Genomic DNA, 16,409 nt, shown 5'->3' on the forward strand with positions numbered 1-16,409 from the left:
AGCTGATTGTGATGGCCTAGAAAGGGGAGCCATTTTAATTTGATCAAGATAGATGGTGTGACAGCAGAATATTTAATGGTATTTGTCAAGTGTTAAGTGGGCTTGCAACCAGAAAGTGTTCATCTTCAGCCAGATGAATGAAGTTAAAGAAAGAAAAGGACAGCTAATGTCAAGGTGGTTTTGTTGCATTTTTACTTCTGCTATAAAGAACTATATTTGTACTGGGTAACTTCTGTGAGCACCTGTGGGTAATAGTGGGTTTGGTGAAAAGAGAGAAGGGAATGGAGGAACTCAAAAATAGATAAAAAGTACTAAATATCCACCAGTTAGAGCTACAAATCAATATAAAACACTGGTTATATAGTGATTATAGTTATACTATATATGCTTAAAGGTACAGTCAGTCGTGTTTCAAGATTGTTTAATAGAAAAAAATACTGTACTCACAAATTGCCATTGTTTAATGTATAATTAATTACGTCTTCCAACAAATTGATGCAGTCTTATGAACTTAGAATTAACTGATCATCTGAGCAGGGGTCCCCTTTACCAAAGCAGTGAATACGAGTAGAAAAGAGAAAACTCAATCAGGATTTTTATAAATTGTCATCCTCTTCCTCCTGAAGTCAGGGCTTTAACAGAAGATAACATGCATAAACGTGCTTTTATATTCCCAGTATTTTTTATTTATTTATTTATTCATTCATTTATTTATTTATTTTATTTACACAAACACTATTAAAAGACACTGGCCCGCTGGTCAGAGCCATTTTGAGTTATGATCTAAATGTATAGTTTATAATCTCTTGGCTGAATAAACCTTGCTTGTTATAGACACCATAGTTTGAGCTAGAGGGGTAAAAATAGTTTCAGTTGACAAGAATCTGCCGTATGCTGACCTCTTTTTTTTTTTTTTTTCTTTCTTTTTTTTTTTAAATGTAGTTTTCTGGTATCTGCACACTTTGATGTCTCTAATCTCAGTTGCATTGCTGCAAGTCTGCGTCAAAAATTGATATTTCTTTGATATTAACAATTACTGAGAATACTGAGAAAATAATTACTACTGCTATTTACTAGTGTGTGTGTGTGTGTGTGTGTGTGTGTGTGTGTATGTATGTATGTATGTATGTGTATATATATATATATATATATATATATATATATATATATATATATATATATATATATATATATACACACACACACACACACACACACACACACGTGTGTATATGTGTGTGTGTGTATATGTGTGTGTGTGTATATATGTGTGTGTGTGTGTGTGTATATATATGTGTGTGTGTGTGTGTGTGTGTGTATATGTGTGTGTGTATATATGAATTTAAATAAATAAAATCAATATAAATGTATAACATATCGATGTATAAGCTAGTTATTGTTCTTTTGTTTTTACTTCACAGAATTGTATTTCGATGCTTTTTGGATAGTGTCAAATAAAACCAGCTTTGAAATGAACTGAATGAAGACATACTATTTTATTTGGTTCAATTATAGTATCATGTTGCATTCATATTACATCTGAGCTTTTAAACTATTTTTTTTTATGTATCATGGTATGGTCCTAATTATTTTCAATCATCCAGTTTTTTCTATTAGGTTTTCTCAGCAGGGACATTGACGAAATCAGCAAGCTGAGTTGTGATGTCTCAGTTCTAACATAGTAGTCTCATCAAAGCGTAATAACTGTGGCTCTTGCCAGAGCATATTTAGTACTTGAAAGAGATGGACAGAATTCAATTTTCATTCATAGGGTGGTTTTATTCTGTGGGTTTTTGATTTTTGACCATCTTCCTTTTCTGACTCCCAAAGCAAGAGAATGGTCGGCTGATGCAGTTTGTTTTTTGGGATTTTTACTTTACAGCAAGTTAAAATTCAAGTGAATGTGGAAGAGAAAAGCAAGAGGAAAAAGAGGTGAGCGAATGAGGAAACTACAATATATTGTTATGTTGCTATGGTGTTGATGATGAGCTTTATTTTCCAAGTTAGCCCTAAAAATGTATGTGCCAACATCTTGTTTTCATTGCCATACATTTTTCTGTTCAGAGGAGCCAAATGTTGTACTCACACTCAACGCATGGAAAATTCTACTTTATAAAATTATTTTAAAGATTAAATTATGCATTCATGTTTTACATTTTGGGGTATATAACATTAATTAATCTGGTTTGGGGACTTGGATAATATTCACAACTGTGACTAGAGCAGGGCAATATGACCAAAAATATTTATCACAATATACATTTGAAAATTTGCGATAATGATATAACCGGCGATATAATTGACACTAGACAAAATACTTTACAACTCCACAACTTTATTAGTGCAAAAACTTTATCGCGTTATTTCATTTTCTTATCATTGCCCAACATTATACCGGTATTACCGTGAACGGTATGATATGGCCCAGCCCTAACTGTGACCCTTTAGGGGTATTTTGTGGGAGATTTGGTTGGATTGCATGGTACCAAACTCCCAAAATCGTTTCCACATGTAGTTTTTGAACTTTGTTTTTGAGATAGAAGTAAAGTTAAAAACGTTAAAGTGGGGGCGTCACTGCTTCATCTTCAAGTAGATCTGTTGAGCTTCCTTTTGAATATAGAAGGATGCTTTCTAGTGGACTTTTAGAAGGTTTCCTGGCACCTGAACCTCAAAGGAGACTCCAACTACACACAGAGCACAATGGAGGAGTTGATCACCGTTGTGGTCAAAAGTTTACATTTCATGAGCATGAATGTAATTTTGGGCTTGGTTGTTTTAACTTTACTAATTGTAAAGCATGCATTTTTAATGACAAGAATTGAGTGCACAAATTTGAATTTATTTAGGATTTTCTCTAATCCACACAGGGTCAAAAATATAGATACAGGTATTATAAATACACCCCCACAAAAGTGGGATGACAGTTTGAGTCTTTCGGAAGAAGACTTTCAAATGTGAGGAAGGATGTTGCTTAGGATGTTCAGGAACATCCCAGGAACCTGGAGACTGGAAGTGAAGCCAGTTTTGCTTTGGCATGGATGGAGAGGGGGCCAGGAAGCACCTGCTCCAAAATAAACCTTCAAGCTCAACTGAAATTTTCAGCTGCTCACATGGATGAGCCAAATGCCTCCTGGAGAAAAGAGAAATGTTTAAATAAGACAAAGAGGCTTTCAAACCTATGAGCACTGTACCAACTGACCAGTATGGTGGTAGGGTCATGCAATGGAGCAGTTTTGCTTAAGTTGGTCTGAAACTTGGATACAGTTGGTGTTCCAACACGACAATGATCCCAAACACACATTAAAACTGGTTTTGGAATGAATTAAGCAGACTAATATTCAGCTTTCCCAAAGCCTCAACTTTAACCTTACTGAAAATTTGCATCAAGTGCTTAAAAGACAGTCCAATTAATGTAAACAAAATATAAAATGTCTGTCAAGAAGAGTGATAAAATATTAAGCCAAGATGCCAAAAGGTTGGTGATTGAAACCAAAAGAGTCTGGTCAAGGTCATTTAACCAAATTTTAATAATGGTCTATGTAGACTTTTTACTGTGTATGGATTGGGGAAAATCCAAAATAACTTCAAACTTGTGCCCCAAATTCTTAATTTTTAAAATTATTGAGGATATATATACAATCATTTCAGCCTGGGAAAAGAGCAGTACAATTAAATAATCCAAACCCCCAAAATTACAGTGGCATTCATGCCCATGATGAGTAAAAGACTAAGTGTCCTAGTCAGCTGCTATTGCAACCCAAAACTTTGGATGCATAGAGAAAATGTAAGGATAACTGGATATTATCAATCAGTTGTATATTCCAGGATTTGCTTGCCAATGATATAAATTAGCATATAAATCGTACAGCAGAAAGGGTTTTTCATAAACCTTTTTTGCAGTCACAAAAACATCCCATTAAAGTTTTGCGTTAGCTGAGAAGGCATGTTGAATGAAAATTATACATCAGTGTCAATTTCTTCCATTGTTTTTATGTCTTAATTACATCTGTTGCACTTAGTTTCTACACCACCTAAGGCTGCACAAGATTTGAATATTGTGCTACTTATGTCATGGTCCCCGTGCCTGCCCAGCCGGCCTCACAAGGCTACACTTGTGTTTTTTCTCTCTTTCTCCCCCTATCTCTCTGCCTGGGCGGAGCTCACAGCTGGCTCCCGCCCTTGGCTCTCACAGCTGTTGGCGATCAGCTGATTATCCGTCTTCTATTTGAGGCTGGGTCACAGATCCTCTCATCGCGGGATGATTGCGCTACTGACGTTAGTCTACCTTTCCAGCTCCCGTGGTCTTACACCTTTATGCCTTCGTGATTTGTGATTGATGTCTCCCTTTCCCTGTTCCAGCTTATCTTCCCGGACCTGTGACCTCCCCGCGGTACGAACGTGTGTGAGGACGTGAGCGAGCGTGAGAGAGAGAGAGCCTTCCCCTAATCCCCTGGAACCCTGAATTTCCCGTCACTGTATATATTATTGCACGGGTGTGTAAATAAATCGTGTTCTGAGACATCAACCTGCTCTGCGCTTGAGTCCCTGCTTTCAGCTCGTGACAACTTATGCACTACTGTCATTCATTGTAAGTGGGTATTATTTGGCCAGAGGAAAACTCCAGTGCTACCACATTTATTTATTTATTGTGCAACAGCTACTGTGCACTGAAGCTGTTAAAATAATAAATCCTTCTCATCCATGTAAATGTAGGCGATTCTCAGCCACAGTTAAGTAGCTGTAGCAGATGGTTAATTTTTGCACATATAGACTCTAAGCTTGCATTTACGAGTGTGAAAGTGAGTGCTAATTATTATATTTTAACAGAATAATGTTCATGTTAATGAACTCCAAATAGCATAAACATCCAGGGAAGTGTGCGCAATTTGACTCTTTACAAAATAAATGTCGACTGTCTTCAGCTATTGCAACGCAAATGTTGTTTTTCACATTTGCTCAACAGTGTAAGGTTTGTAAGGGATTTCAGTGTTTCCACTATTTACTCATTCCCACAATATTTAAATTGGCTTGGCTTCGATGCGTATCTCTCTGTACATGTTAAAACAAATACTCACAAAAAATGTTGCCCTTTTTTTTTTTTTTTATTTAATTATGCAACTAATGATGACTCATACGGAATTGAAAGGAGATGAAAGCTCGTAGTATCACTTTGAAGGCAATTAGCAGGCCTGTTCGGTGCTTATTGTTTCTTCTAAGGTAAACAATAAGGTAAATCATTGCAGATTGATGCACATCAAAAGGAAGTGGTGGTGGTAGGCAACACTGGGAGGAGATATTGTCACACTGTCCATAATTAACTGTGGTTTTGTTAGCGTACCTCATGTTAATTTGTTATGCTCAATAATAAGCTGTATTGAGAACTAATGAATGCTTTCAGAGTGATTTATAACCATAATTCATTATTCAGGCTGCAGCAAATAAATCTAATCGACAAGTAAGTGGATACACGTGTATCCAGGTTTTTAGAATAGTTACTCTGAATCTCATTATGTTCTTGTCATTGAGATAAGGCAGGGTTTTTTTTTAATATTTTACTCACTGTATAAATGTGTTTAAGTGACTGAGATATGAGGGGGGAAAAATGAGCACCACTATCAGTTCAGAATCCACATTCTAGGCTTTGAAATCCCAAGATGTTTTCAATACAGCTGCTCAGCACAGTTTCTCCTGCCAAGTCCCCTTTCTGTCGCTCATATATGACTCACTGGAATCCCTCCTGAACAATGGGAACAATAGCTTATTAGGAACCAAATGATGGGCCATGTGTTCTGTTTTCTCAGATTAGATCTCCCTGACAAAAACGTAACGCTGCACCTGGCTAGCCCTGAAGTAAACAATGCAATACATCAATTGCCCATGATGAGACTGTTGCCTTTTTTTTCTTTCACTACCTCCTGGTGTCAATATTTGTCTAGCTTCTCTAAAGCCACATCTCTGTTGAATTGTTATTTATTTATATGAAATCTGAAATTATGACAGGTGGCTTACCAGAAGCTTTGAGCAAATCTCTTCAGGTCTGTTAATAATTTCAGCATGTGCACGATGAGTATTCAATTTTTTAATAAAACGTGAGGTCCTTTTTAAAAACTTGTAGCACTTGATTTAACGTGCGTCTAATTTGTAAAGAACCCGATGGCTCAATTGTTTGTCTAGATGAAGTGTTATCATCTTGAATCCAGATTACAGTCACCATGTGCAATCGTTTAAATGAACTGTCTACTAATGACTGAGTGTGGCGAGGCCTAAGCAACACAGACTGCTAGGCAGACACAAAAACTTAAATAAGATCTGGTGTTAGAGAAACATGAACACTTGTGGTGTTGTCTGAATGTTTGAAGGAAAGTGGCGACAGAGAAGCAACAACCGTCTGTGAAAATGACTTTACAGGCCCGTTCATCTATCTTAAACGGAATAAGCACAAAGCCAAAAACTTGGAGGGCTACCTTATTTAGGAGTGACTGTTTCTTAGATAGTAGGCAACATGCCATGAAATAATGCATTAATCAATAAGGCTGTATTGTCTATATAAATGTGTAGCTGCTGGAAGAATTCATTATGGAATCTCCAGCACTATCATCTGCAATTTGTGCTTGTGTGTGTGCATCAGTTGCAGACTATTGCCAATCCTGCTTCTATCCGCAGCCTACTGTGAAATTATTGTCTGTTTCTGACTCAGAAAAGGGGTTTCATGCTAATCTGACTTGTTTTCTCGTTACCTTCCCCAACCTCCCTATTCCTTTCTGTATCCTGCTCATTGTCTGTTGCCTAATATTCCCCTTATTTTATGCTCATCCTTTCCTCTCCTTTTCCATTTCTCCCCATCTTTCACAACCCCACACTTGTCCCCCCCCCCTGCTCTTTGTCTCCTCAAGCCCATCAACGTCCACAGTGGTGCTGCTCATTGCTAACTAGGCTGCCTCCAAGCCCACAGGTACGTCCCCCTCCCCGCTTCCTCTCCCTCCTCCACTTCATGCTCTATTTTTAACTCCACTATCCAAGATCTTTTCTCGTGATTCTCACTCGCCAACCCGAACCCACATCTCTGTCAGCAGCTCTCTGTCATTCTAGCCAAGTGCTAGGAATCCGTAGGCAATTATCTGTTTATTAAAGCCCTTGCCTTTATTCTTACCTTTCTGTCTTTTCTGTCGAAGAACCGTTACCTCAACTTCACTTTGACCTATAAGAAGTGAGTGCTGTGTTATGTTTTCATAACAGCATTAGACATTCTTTTCAGCTGTTGAGCGCCTGTTCTCTCCTTCTAGGTTTGCTCAGGTAGAGGATTTAAAAGAGAGAGAAGTGACACCGAGGTCATTATTAAGAATCAAACACACAATAGAGAAGCCATGCTGACTCAAAATACTGGCTAAAGCTGACATGTGTTTTCAGAGGATGTGTTCATTCATGTCTTAAATGGTTTTCCTTGTTAAGCTGCCACCCTGCCCGAGAGCCTGGCAGCCTGGCAGCCATCTCAGCCCCCCCACCAAGTGAAAACATAATGCACTTGTTGGACTGGAGCTGAAGTCTGGGGCCTTGTTAGATTCCCTCCTCAGACTCAAGTAATTTAAAACCGGTCGACTGGGTTTCCCTAGCGCATATTCTCATGACAAAAGCAGCTAACAGCACATAACTTCCCCCGGTGGATTAATACTGCATTTATAAAATTCTCTAGTGTTTGGAATGGTGAAGCATCTTAATTTCATTATACACAGTTTAAGTGGAAATGCAGTTCTCCCACGCTGGTGTTGAAGAATAGTTTTAAAGGGAGGAAGCAAGGTAGCAAGATTTGTCTTTAATGAATTTTTCAGTTTCATTTTACAGGCTTTTCTTTAATAATTCATTGTAAAAAAAAAAAAGAAGAGCTGCTTTGTGTAAAAGAATATGTCAAAAGATTTGTATTTTCAGAAAATCTCTGTATTTCCATTGCAAACAAAAGCTTTACATCTCAGGAATCACAGGTATTTTGATATAGACCCTTTTTCTCCATCAGTTGGAAAGATTATAGAACATTGGTGGTTGAGCACAAATTTTCACTTAAAATGTTTATTTATTGCTGTCCTTAGGCTTGTAAGGCTTCACAGAGTGGTGCAAACACAAAAAATCTGCTTCTGTAAGGATTTTTTTTTTACTTATGAAACAGATTGGCTTCCATGGTTACCCTGTCGTTTGATGTGAAGCATTTAATATGATCCTGTCCAAGGTTGTCTTTGATACAAAGGGGAGGAGGAACAGAGAGATAAAAAGTATGGAAAGCCAGACTTTTTTCTGTCGGCAAACACTGTTTGTTTAATGATGACCTCTCAAGAACAGATTACACTTTAAATACCTTCTGACTTAAAAGACACATTTCCATTTTCTCCTCTTTGATACAGACAATTGAGAGGGCTGGCTATGTCTGAGGTAAACGACATTTGTCAGCTTTAACTACACGGTCCAGCTCAGTAATGATCCTCGTCTGTGTTCCCAGACATGGCATTGAGGACTAAGGACAGTGCTGCCTTGCAGCATTCTTGTCTGATTTCCCCATGCAGAACCAGGTAGACGGCTATAAGAGAATCCATTTGTCAAACTCACGGTCTTTCACGGCTATAGACAGTTGCTGTCAAAGGAAGGCTTTTGAGTTATTATGTGCCTTACCAAAAGAAACATGCAGCCTGTTTTTAGAAGAATTTTACACACATAAGCTCTCAAAAGCACACACACATTAACTACCCTTCTCCCCACTTGCCTCCTGTCGTGGTAACACACTCTCTAAGCACTCAGTCTTTGCCTGTCAAGGAGACATACTCTGCAGCAGATGCAAGAGGCCAAGCAGTGACAGGCTGAAATAATGTAGACCATAACAGTGCCAAATGTGTGATGGTCTGTTCAGCACAGAGTCTAGGTTCTGAATGAACAGCAGTCATTTCAGTGCAGTCCCTTACTCTGACATAGTGTTTACACCTCTATCAACTTTCAACCTTTAACTCACTGTGACGGCGCTCTGCCCTGGCTGGGTCTGCAGTATGTTTCCCCCAGTTTGTCCCTCTGTGTTGCCTTGTAGCTTCCTGGTAGGTGGAGTTAATCAGTTCAACTGGGAGTACCTGGCTAGTCTCCCTGGAGCATTTAATAGCTGCCTGTTTCCTCCTTTGTCGTCTCTCCATCCACCTAGCACACTATTTCTTTGGTTGGCTGGTTATTATGTAGATTTTTACACAGCACCATATACCTAACATTTAAAAACTGATCCAACTGCTACTGCATTAATAACCCCAATTAACACATCTCATAAGGTTATTCGATTTTATTTATTACATTTTGATATTTTTAGTGAAATAAGAGCCTGTGATTACAGTAATATTCAAAAGTCAAATAAAAGCACTTTCAGTGGTTTTGACTTTCAGGTGAAAGAACGAAATTTGGGTGAGATGTTTGAACCGCAGGAGTCCAGTCTCTCATCATTCTGCTCTACTTTTGAGTCCCTCTTGTCTGCTCTCCCCATTTTTCCTCTGATGTCTATTCCTCACTCATCCTTATTTCGTTCTCATGTTTGCGGGCTTGACAAAATCATAAATATACTATTAAAACTACATTTTTTTTTCTTTTTAGACTTTGCTTGCCTGTTTCTCTTCCATTACATTTATTCCTCTCCCTTTCCTCTTGTCTCATCCGCCCTCCCTCATCGAGTGTATGTCTTCTGACAGCCAAGGTACCCTGCAGCCTGCCTTGGCCAGGTATAGCACTAGATGAAAGGTCTGTAGCCAGAGCTCTCTTTCAAAGATGCCTTCTGCTGCATCCCTGCTCTCCATGGACTCTGAGTTGCTCCTGCCAGGCAGATGGAAAGAAAGAGGGCAAGGAGAGGAGATTAAGAAAGCAAGAAGGGAACGAAAGGAAGGGAAGAAGAGGAAAAGGGTGACGAAACGATAAATAGAGAGTAGAATCCTCAGACTTGCCTGGGTTCCAGATGTGGAAGCTGTACATTGTTTCTGTACATCATCAAAAAAGCTTGACATCCAGGTGAGTACAGCTAGAGGAAGTGATGCGCCCCTTCTTTTACTCTGTCTCTAGTTTGAAGCTGCTGTTATACATCTTCACTCAGTCTGGACGCTGCCACAGGACATGAAGCTTTTTTATAAGGTTTCCTGACATGTTTTTCATCATCTGATGTTTTGGAGTCACACTGAAGTCTGAACTCAACTCAAGAAGTTACATCTTGTGCCCGAAACAAATTCCCGCAAGGTCAAATTTAAATGTCTTGATCAAATTTACTGTTCAAGTTGAGATTTGTGCCCTGATTGATTAGTTTGGACTTTGTTTTATGGGTTTGCTACAGTATAAGAAATCTTGCTCTTTCTCACATCGAATCGAAGGATGCAGTAGAGTTTAAATGTGTATAGAAAATAGTTCTCAAATTAGGAAAACTAGTTTATGAAGGCAAAATTAAGCCGTTTTCCTCTGGAATAATACCTAATTATATTGTACTGCAGCACCATATAATGTTGACATCAGTCTTAGCTATCAGCCTATTGCTCAGCTCCATGCTATGTACTTGAGCAAGCACACTTTTCATGCTGGATGAACTATAAAGCTATATTTACATCGTAAAAACATTAGATCTTCAAACTTGTCCCTCTTATTTATTTAAAGTTCACTTGTCAGCAACTTCGCTATACATATTCTGCAGTCCAGAGATATTCAGCTGTGTACAACTACTGTAATACAACTGGACAGAAATAACAGCTGTTATGAATTGCCTAAATCTATCACCGGTTGTTTATTGGGGTAATTGTTTGTGGTTTTTTAAAAATGTAATTTATTTATTTAGCTGTCTGCCTCCTTAAGAACTCGAGTGGGTAAATGAATTTTCAAATAAAAAATTAAAAGCATGAAAGTTAAAAAGGAGAATATGTTGCCACACAGAAAATGTGTCTTGTCAGTGCTCTATTGTGTCGCCATTTCATTCTGCTCTAGACCGTCTGAAGCCTCAGCGTCTGAACACACATTGCAAGCCCAAACATTTATAAGCTTCTGTCCAAAAACTCATTGTTTCAAAATAATTGAAACTTAAAGTATGCCGTATATTAGGTTTACTGACAGAATGCAAGCGATTTATGTCCCAGATATAACCATCCTTAAAGACAATGTGATTGTAGGAAAGAGGCTGGTTCTTTGGTGTACCTACATAAATTTTATCTGAGGACAAATAGATAATGCCCTGTGGGTCTGGGCTGAGAGATTTAGCCTCAGTGACAGGCAATACTAAGGCAAGGCAGTGCGGGCAGTAAAACAACTGACAGTTGGTCATTACGAAAGACGCAGGTGGGCCAAAAATCAATCATGCCAAGACTGGCCTGGATGTTGACAGATGCCTGACATCTGTTTTAATGAAGAGCTGTGCTGGTCCACCGAGCGAAGAAGGGATGAGGGTAGGGGGGGAAAGGAAAAGGAGAAGTGTGGGGATCTTGGCTTGAATTGGATGATGAGGTGTGAAGACGAAAATGGATCAGAAAATCAGCAGGAAAGAAAAAGGTTGAATAAGTGGAAAAGTTGAGGATGGTATCAGCATTTCAAAGCAAGCCAGGCAAAAAGAAGATGGGAAGGAAAGCTACTTAAGGGCGGCCCAGATGAACAGTGCTCAAGAAATCTTTGCCCACACCTGAAATTAAGTTGTCATTTGATGTGTCTAGAGTTACTGTAACAGCACTGCATGCAGTTTAAGAGCAGGTTAGACTCTGTTTTGACAACACCTTTATAGGCTATTTCATGGTGTCTGCTCTAACAGAATGAGGAAGTATTTCAAGTGTGAAATGCCACTAGCTTACTGGCCCACATTCAATAACTCAGAGCACTTGATTATTTATTTTTTTAAATAAATTTTCTACTCATTTATAAACGTGTGTGTGTGTGTGTGTGTGTGTGTGAAGGTGAACTCTCTGCGGGAGAATGTCTGAATTGTAAATGCAGTTTTAATGGTTCACTGGAATTAAATTTAAATGGGCTGTGCTCTTGCAAAGGTTTCTAGTAATTTTACTGAAAAATAACACTGTGTTGGATATAGCCCTTGTAACACATAATACCCGTTTAATTTTAATATTAATATTGCCTTTTAAATTTAAAAAAAAGTTTAATAAAAAAAAGGAAATTATCTGCTAGAGAGAAAGGATTTGGTTTGGGTTTTTTCTCAGGATACAAACTATGTGTTGATTTCTGCTCACGTAACTAAAAAGTACCCCAGTACGCACACATCACAGTTTATGATGTTTGGAAACACACACACAAAATCTTTAGAAAGCAATTAAATCATTTGCTGCTTAGCTAAAAATTAGGCAATACTGAAAGTGAGTGTGGAATAGGAATAAAAAAAAAGTCTAGTGGTTGTCGGGGATTTCCTTTCCACTACTACACCTGCATTTTTTAGAGTCGTAGTGGAACTATATTTATATTATATTATATTTCCTCATAGAGTTTACTTCACAGTTACTGAGGGGAATTGCTTTTGTTCTAAACAGGGATTATACTCTTTTGCCGACAAAGGTGAAGACAGCAATAGTAGACACTATGTACAAGTAATTCCTGTATGCCTGATTGTGTAGTGGGTGTGTTGTAGTGCAGTGTAGTGTATAAACAGGCATGTTTGCGTAGTTGCAAAAAATTGGCAGGCATGCGAATGCCCGCACTGAGCCTCGCACTCACCATCTGATGACAAAATCTGCAGCAATCGGAACTCAGAGTCGCATAGTTTCTCAAACATGGAGACTGTAACAGGCCTTAAGACCTACTGTATAACCATTTAGAGGACAGTCATTAATTATAAAAAAGGATGAAATGCAGGATCAGTCATGAATTGGGTGTAAACATTATCTCTGGCTATCTTCTCTAGCAAATCAAGCAATAACAACACTTTTCAACATTATTTGTTTATATAGATGTCTTTTTTAACATTAATGCTGAAAATTTTAAGATGTTTTTATGGTCATACTCCATTTACTCTGTTAACAATGGCCACAATTTTACAAATTTTCTTTTAAAAAATCATTTAGTCCACACGTATGTAGTAATTCTGATATATTACCCTCAAATGCCACGTAATGCAGCATCATTTGCTTTAATATACAGCTAATTTTTTTTTCAGGTCACCTGAAAATGCCTTCCTTTGTGTCAGTAAATGCTACACTGCTTTTAATGCATACTACACACTGCAATCTTTACTGCAGTCTTTATATTTGTTTTATATTTATTGTAACTCAAAACAGTGCGATTTGCAATTTATTTCTTCTCCAAAGGATACTCGGTCTGTTTTAGGCATCCCGTATTTTCTTTCCTTCCCACCTGCCTCCATCTCTGTCCTCTACCGCTCTTCTTTCATCTCCTGCTTTAATCAAGCATCTGATCACAGGCCCAGAAGGATGAGGGATAATGAGATTAGGCCTGTACATGTTTACACATTCTGATTTACATTGAGCCTTCCCTGTCTTTCTCGGTCTGACCCATATTTCTTCTTATCCCTCCTTCGTGTTTTTGCTTTTCATGTCTCCAGTCGTTCCTCTCGGGCTCTATCCTCCCCTCTTTATACGCCTTCCTTTTGCTGCAGTATTGATGCGGATATACATTGTTAACTAATCATCAGTAATGTTATTTACTCTGTACCAGTGAGGTTTAAATCCCTGCACAGCTGTATTTGATTTTTGTACAAAGACTGATCCCATGTCAGTCTGTCAGTCACCTGTCATTTAATAGGGTCCTCAGTGCATCTTCCCGTCACATCACTTCCTAATTTAAGAATGAGAGAACCACAACTCCTTGGTGGCAGAGCCCCTGGTGTTGATGAGGTCCGCCCCGAGTTCCTGAAGGCTCTGGACGTTGTAGTGCTGTCCTGGTTGACACGCCTCTGCAATGTTGCGTGGAGATCAGGGGCAGTACCTGTGGACTGGCAGACCGGGGTGGTGGTCCCCATCTTTAAGAAAGGGGACCGGAGGGCGTGTTCCAACTACAGGGGGATCACACTCCTCAGCCTCCCTGGGAAAGTCTATGCCAGGGTGCTGGAAAGGAGAGTTCGTCCGTTAGTCGAACCTCGGATACAGGAGGAACAATGCGGTTTTCGTCCTGGTCGCGGAACACTGGACCAGCTCTTTATCCTCTCCAGGATACTTGAGGGTGCATGGGAGTTTGCCCAACCAGTCTACATGTGTTTTGTGGACTTGGAGAAGGCATTCGACCGTGTCCCTCGGGGTGTCCTGTGGGAGGTGTTGCGAGAATATGGGGTGTCTGGCCCATTGCTACGGGCCATTCGATCCCTATACAACCGTTGCAAGAGCTTGGTTCGCATTGCCGGCAATAAGTCGGACTCGTTCCTGGTGGGTGATGGGCTCCGCCAGGGCTGCCCTTTGTCTCCGGTTCTGTTCATAATTTTTATGGACAGGATTTCTAGGCGCAGCCAAGTGGCGGAGGGCTTTCGCTTTGGTGGCCTCAGAATCTCATCTCTGATTTTTGCAGATGATGTGGTTCTGTTGGCTTCATCGGGTGAGGGCCTCCAGCTCGCACTGGAACGGTTCGCAGCCGAGTGTGAAGCAGCGGGAATGAGGATCAGCACCTCCAAATCCGAGGCCATGGTTCTCAGCCGGAAAAGGGTGGAGTGCCCACTCCGGGTCGGGGATGAGTTCCTGCCCCAAGTGGAGGAGTTCAAGTAATGTCGGGGTCTTGTTCGCGAGTGATGGGAGAAGGGAGCCGGAGATCGACAGACGGATTGGGGCTGCAGCTGCAGTAATGCGGACGCTGCACCGGTCCGTCGTGGTGAAGAGGGAGCTGAGTGTAAAAGCGAAGCTCTCAATTTACCGGTCGATCTACGTCCCTACCCTCACCTATGGCCACGAGCTGTGGGTAGTGACCGAAAGAACGAGATCGCGGATACAAGCGGCAGAAATGAGCTTCCTCCGAAGGGTGGCTGGCCTCTCCCTTAGAGATAGGGTGAGAAGTTCGGCCATCCGGGAGGGGCTCAGAGTAGAGCAGCTGCTGCTCCACATCGAAAGGAGCCAGCTGAGGTGGTTCGGGCATCTGACAAGGATGCCCCCTGGGTGCCTCCTGGGTGAGGTGTTACAGGCATGTCCCACCGGGAGGAGGCCCCGGGGCAGACCCACGACACGCTGGAGAGATTATATCTCTCAGCTGGCCTGGGAACGCCTTGGTATTCCCCCGGATAAGCTGGAGGAGGTGGCTGGTGAGAGGGAGGTCTGGGCCTCTTTGCTTAGGCTGCTGCCCCCGCGACCCGGCCCCGGACCAAGCGGATGAAGATGAAGAAGATGGAGAACCACTTGATTTTTGTACAATAGAATTATCCAAACTGGGGGGGAAATGTATTGTGGCAACTACTTAAATAATATATAAAAGGATTTACCAATCAGTCTTATACAGGAAGCATAAGGTTTTTGTTACAGGATCAATCGTATCCTATCTGAAGAACATCTGGATCACCCAGGAGACGTGGCATACTTTTTTTTTTTTTTTAACATATCTGATGAGATATGTTACTGATAAAAGTTACGAAATGCTTCAGTTTGGCATTCTTTAAAGATTTGTTATGAGACATGTAGGGACATGTAATGAAAATGCCTCAAAAACAAAACAAAAAAAATTTTTTCTTTTAAATTGACTGGGCCTTTATAAATATAAATATAAATGCCTAAATGTATAATGTTTCTAAGTACAGACGCTTAACTAAAGTATGAGCAACTGAAAAGACCAAATCATAAATTCACATTTTAAAACTATAAATAATTTTTATTAATCTGAGAGGACTTTTTATTTCAAATGGAAGAAAAATGCAGGCAATAATACAGTAATGTTTGGTGTGAAATAATCCGGTATTATACTCATAAAAATCTCACATCTTACTTTCTCCCTTGTTTGTCAAGTCTTTTCTATGCTCCACTAGGTCACCACAAAGTAAAATGCATAATATTGATGGCTCTGCGACAGACATCAGCACCCGAGTAATATAAAAAGGGGAATTTGGGACCCACTAACAGCAAAGAGCTAATGCCTTCTGCATCTGTGTTGCACTCTGTTTGACATTAATGACAACAAACATGAACAAGTCGTCTTCTGTAGGGGGGAAAAAAACTTGGATCACTGTGATACAGTGTACTAATAACACGTTACTAGTATAATGTTAAACCAAAACAACTTGTTGCATCATTAGATTAAAATACAGCAGCTTCCTTGATCCTACAGTTTCTGACAGCTGCCAACGAGGTGCATGTTCCCGAACTGAGCAGCTACTCAAGCAAAGAACACCAATGTGACATTAGGGAAACATATTTTTAAAGCTGGATTTGACTCGGGATTCTCTTTAAAGGTCTCAGACAGCCATATTAATATGAAACCCGTCAGATGAAATTGGCGAAGTGTTAGCAGTG

General features: G+C 39.8%; 1 protein-coding gene across 5 annotated transcripts in view; it reads left to right on the top strand.

Moving 5' to 3' along the window:
* Positions 1 to 16,409, top strand: part of mid2 (midline 2) — a 177,496-nt gene that overhangs the window by 39,401 nt on the left and 121,686 nt on the right. Inside the window, exon 2 of one of the 5 annotated variants that reach the window (XM_085362880.1) lies at positions 6,894 to 6,952. The exons of the other annotated variants lie outside the window; for them this stretch is intronic. The gene's annotated coding sequence lies outside the window, so the exon portion shown is untranslated. The remainder of the gene's footprint in view (positions 1 to 6,893; positions 6,953 to 16,409) is intronic. 5 annotated transcript variants of the gene reach the window in all.

Source organism: Diplotaxodon limnothrissa, linkage group LG2 (assembly GCF_057381915.1).
Source record: "Diplotaxodon limnothrissa isolate DT_005_m linkage group LG2, D_limnothrissa_male_GT1.1, whole genome shotgun sequence".
NCBI classification, from domain to species: domain Eukaryota; kingdom Metazoa; phylum Chordata; class Actinopteri; order Cichliformes; family Cichlidae; genus Diplotaxodon; species Diplotaxodon limnothrissa.